Below are 5,609 nucleotides of genomic sequence, written 5' to 3'. Positions count from 1 at the left end.
GACATGGACAAAGGAACACCGCAATTAAAAAGCTTGCATCATGAAAAACGCTGGGCGTATAATTCGAGGTTCAAATTGGTTCACACAGCTGACAGGTACGAACGCATGGACTCTGTTCAGGTGGGATAAAGTGGTACTAGTGGAACATATAACAATGTCCCTCACTGCCAAACTTTACAGGTGCTATTTGCTGACCATGTTCCCTTGTTAACTTGCCTCCAATTCCATGTATGTTACTTGTACTTACATCAAGGTGACGGGTTCCATAAGCACTCTAGATGTGAAGATACTTCCCTGAACCTAAAAGGTCCCGTCCTCAGTCCCATTGAATACGTTTGGGATGCTGATAAGAGGAAGGAGCGTGCCCCGGACTTAGTTCCCGATTATTGGGCTGCACACCGATCTTGAATCATAATGAGTTCACAACGCTTTGGGCATCTTGTGGGGTCTATGCCATGTTCCATCGCCGCCAACATTAAAAGAGAAGCGAATTCTACAGGCTACTAGTTAACAAACACATTAAATTGCTCACGAGTGCACTTAGGTTCCTGGTCAACATCGTTTCCTTATGATAAGTAATATATCTTGCCAGGGAAGTAGGTGGCTAGTATTTTGGCAATACTTTTCACAGATTGCTCTTGGTCAATTGATAACGGGTGTATTATTCACCGAAAGAGTTATTTCTTGCACGGAAATAGTGCAAGGTAAGGGAAATGAGAGTGGTGTTATATTTAACGTCCACTATAGTCACATTCATTGATATATCGTAAATTGATCCAAAAATAAACCGTGTGCTCCACAATTATAGTAATTTTCATCATTCAGTGCCCTTATAGAGAGACCAGGTCTGTCTTCGCTTTCAAACGTATCCTGAATTACTGATAGTACAATCCACTAATACACCATTGTTCGTGATATAGCATAATCTAGAAACGATACGTTGAAAATGCCCAACAATTATCTGTTAAACTTCTGATAACTTCCTGTTAAAATCGATACTCTGAAATTCTTCTGGATACACGAAATTACTTCCAACTTACGGAGGGGAAATGAGTAATTTTCTTGGTGGAACTACTCTTACAGAGACATCTATTTGTATCCATATTAACCCAGAACTATTTTGCAAGTTATTTCAGAAATTTAACTTTATTCTGAAATAACGGTTATGCTTGAAAATATCCCAGCATCGAATGATTCTCTCAAATTTACTATAAGCTTTATATTTTCTCTTGTATCATAGAAGCACGATTTCAAAGGAAAAATAAAACGAATTTCTTGCAAATCATCCAGTTAGTATCCAAATACCAAATCATGTTGTTAGCTGTGTAACACATTTTTCACATGACACTACCGTGTTGCACGTGCAAAAGGCGCATATATTATTATATGTGTAAAAGCCACATACATTAATAAGCAGACATCCTATTAAATACTATTTATATTTAAATACGCGAAGCTGCAATTAATAAAACAGTAATTAATCAGAATACACAATATATTTCCAAACAGTAAACAGGAAATGACACTTACAGATGGCAGATTGTAAAACCTATAACGCTGAAATACTATTAGTGTACAGTAAGGTGGATTGAAAAAATCAAAACTTATCTAATTAAATAGCACTAGGTGTCAAAAGTTGTGTATTGACTTGTAATTTTTAACATAATTTCTGTACTTCATTTTCATTCCCCCGAAGGGTCTCAAAATTTTTCAATTTTTATGATTTTAAAAATAATTTCCATCTTCATTCCGTTAAGGGATTGAAAGTTTGCAGTTTTAATGGTATATTTTGTTATTCTACTTAAGGTATGAAAAAAAAAAGTTTTAAAATCAGCCAAATCATTTCACACTTGTTTAAGAAAAATGTTGTGCTCACTATATTGATACCTATGGTTTTGAAATAACTTTTGTGTTTTATCTTATAACCTGCAGAGGCCTTAAAGTTTTGGAATTTATACAGTAAATCTCAAAATTCTTTGAAGACACTGACAATTTTCAAGAATTGTCAATAATATCCTATTAGATTTCAAGCCTTGTGCGTGACTCGTATGATTTCGTTGATTTTATAAAAATATTTTTCCTTTTTCTTCGCTACTTCCAACAAGTTTGAAAATACTGTTTCACAGTAATATCTAAAAATACACTGAGCATAATATTAAGATACGTTATGTAAATTTAATAATTTTGCATTAAAATTATTTTTGACATGTACCTATTTGCTGGTTAACAGAAACATCCAAAACTTAGCACGAGGAGGTGACTGCATATAGAGAATGAAATGAAATCTCTTAATTTTACGTCTAATGGTTATGCCAGCTAAGCTAAAGGAGACGGTGATGATGAAATAATGAATGAAATGTTGGAATGAAGAAAGTGGGAGGAAAGGGGATAGCCCCGAGGAAACCCACGCACATGGTGTTTGTCCACCGCGAGCTGGGATCGAACCAGGAACCCCAAGAACCAGAGGTGAACGCTCTACCACTGAACCATCACGGACCTCCTTTTCTCCATATAGAATTCCGCCCATCCTCCCATCTAATCCATCCTACCTTTGGAAATTATCTCTTTAACTCGCTGGTTTGTATTCAGATTTTGTTTCGAATGTGGGCATAATTGACATATCCAAAAGTCTTGCTGTGATAAACCTATCTCAAGCTAAGATACCACACACTTCAGACGAAGCTTTGGTAACAGTTTTAACGCACCTCTTGACTGCTTGGGTATGATATGGCAAGTGGAAAACAGGCGGAAGGACAGATGAACCTCCTGTTACACATTTCTGTAGATCCAGCTCCGACAATTGTCTCGTCAGGGGAGGCTCGGTTACTTCGCCTTCTTGCCAGTTGGTTAGGTGAATGTAAGCGTGAGCACTAAGGTGGATGGCTGGAATACTGAACTTGAGTACAGTAGGTGTTTGGTTTGAGCTCTTGATCTTGCGTCAAGGATTCTATGCATAACTGGTTCTCGAATATGCTTTCGATCATCGGCGAGCATAGATACCAGTAAATTCTCCGGATACGCGAAGAAACCATTGGCTGAATTGTTCTATCTACAATGAGCTTCAGTTTATTTCTTAAGTACCGTGGAAAGGTTATAGTACGATATAAGTTGACAGGAGCATCCTTGATACAGGGTTACACTTAACGTAAAACCACATCAGAGCATACACTTTCATGATAAATGTAACGATCTTAAAGTTTGAAGATGGGTCAGTAGTTCTTATGTACACTCTAAGCACTACGTAAGTAGTAGTGATCCATCTTGCATGGGATAATTTTCTATGACTTCTTGATGCAAGATTCTGTGAACACTCACCAGCAGAAGTTGCTTTGCAAATATCCCACATATATTTTTGGTCTGTGCTACGGTTTGAAGTCTTTTTCTTCCATGGCCGGGAAAGCTACTTCATTCGTTTGAAAATTAACAACTATCAAATCCTCACAATTGGTTAAATTTTTTCCTATAGTTACCGAGAACTTTTGAGGAGCCACTGTTGCGCCATCTAAAAGCAGTAGAATATGCCTTATAATATACCATAAAAGCTGCAAAATTTCAGGCTCTTGCTGGGAATAAAGATACAATTTTTTTAAAAAATAATGAATGATGTAGTCAATCTAGTCCTTATTCAACCTCTGTCGCCTAGTTCGATTTCATTGGGCAACTTTAAAAAATATTTTTAAAAAATTAAATTTTCATAAAATTTCCAAAATTTTGAGGCTCTTGCTGGGAATGAAGATGAAGTACAAAAATTATGAAAAACATTACGAATGTTGCACTAGTCAACAGGCCCGTATCCACGGGGGGCAAGGGGAGCCGGCCCTCCTAATTTTTTTCTTGGCCAACAAAAATTTTCATGGAAGGCTTGCAAAAAATCTCGATTAATTCTATGTGTAAACACTAAGAATAAAATGCAATATAAAATAGATTATTCCAAGAATTTTTCCATTTAAACTATTAGACGAACACTTCTAAACATATTTTAAAGGAGTTAAAGTAAAGTTTATCCATTTTCTAGAATCTCGATATGAAATGACACAATACATATTGAAGCAAGTTTTTCACGAAAATAAGGAATATCTTCATAATACTTCATGCCACAGTTGTAATAGCGATCTGGGAGGTAGAGATGAAGTGTGAAGTGCTTGCTGCAAGCCAAATCATAAAAACAGGAGCAGGAACAAAGAGTTTATCTTTTGTCGATTGCAGTAACAGCGGTAGGTTATTGTTATTCTATTGTGTAGTTGTAGTACATAGATGCATTGCAAAATCCTCGTCAACAGCAAACCTTTGATCAACTGTGGAACAATTAGTTGTGAATTAGTTAATGGCGATTGATTCTAGTAGGGTCCAAATTATTGTGGTGTGATATGTAAAACAAGAACTGTGGTGGAACATTCACCGAAAAAGTAATGGTTGCAAAGACTTTCATATGTTTGTTCTTGTAGAAGAATAGATTAAGCTAAATTACCTTAATTAGATGAGTAACTGGGCAAGTGAACATATTTAACGTTTAAGTTTAAGGATTAAATTCCGGGTTGTGAAGCCAGGACTACTAAAACCCTTGCAAGATTTAGAGGAGAAATTAAGAAGCAAAATGTTTTGCATTGTACTTCGGGTGGAGGATCCCGTGGAAGTAGCTAGTTTTCATATAAAAACTTATAAATTTTAACTATTTCTTAGTCGCGTACGCGTAATAATATTATAATTCAACATGAAAGAAGCAGAGGTCCTTTTAATCGATACTAGATGGATTGTTACATTGAGAAAGAACCGGACAGTGATATATTATACAAATATACAGAATCCTCTTGCTTACTACAAAAATCAGAACGGAGCATACGTTATCCCTATGCTATATAGGCACTGCCCTTAGGTGTTACGTCATGCCGTTGTAGGATGTCTGATGTCTAACAGTCTTCCTTATATTACATACATATATGTATGTTACCTGCGTCAGCTATATATCATATACGTCCATTTGTATGTAAGTTCCTGACTGCCTATATTGTTTCATACGGAAAGTATGTATAGATGGAATACAGAAAGTATTATAAAACATGCGTTATCAGTTATACGCTTGCTGTACGTTAAGTCCAAAAACAACAGCATTTACAAATGTAACATACGATATTACGTATGCCGCATACATTTTTTTCTCAGTTTAGCTTTGAATAAAATTATAGTATTTTATTAGCTGTTTTGGTATGTGTCTTCTTGGTATAATGTGTAGGTGGTTCATTTTTATAAAACGAGTTTAATTTAAGATTTTAAAGAAGAACTTACTATAAATATTTAAACAAAATACAACTGTAATTGTAAACAAGGGAATTACTTCAAAATTACCCGTCCACCTAATTTTCAACAAAAAAAAACATAATAAAATCTACAATCATCAATTTCTACTTAAACTTTACTTATTTTATGTTATGTTGTGTTACCTGGATGGTGTGAGTAAGGGGGAGGAACCACAATTACATATGTAAATCCATTATTAACGTAAAGGGGAGACTGGTGGGCCGCGGGGAGCACGGCTGCGGGTAGTTAATGGGGAGTGCGGAGTTGAGAGGGAAGAACGAACGAAGCGAGAAGCCGAAATAAGGTAGGATAAC

Source organism: Thermobia domestica, chromosome 10 (genome assembly GCF_964235325.1).
Source record: "Thermobia domestica chromosome 10, izTheDome1.hap1.1, whole genome shotgun sequence".
Classification (NCBI taxonomy): domain Eukaryota; kingdom Metazoa; phylum Arthropoda; class Insecta; order Zygentoma; family Lepismatidae; genus Thermobia; species Thermobia domestica.
This window is presented reverse-complemented; position numbering follows the sequence as displayed.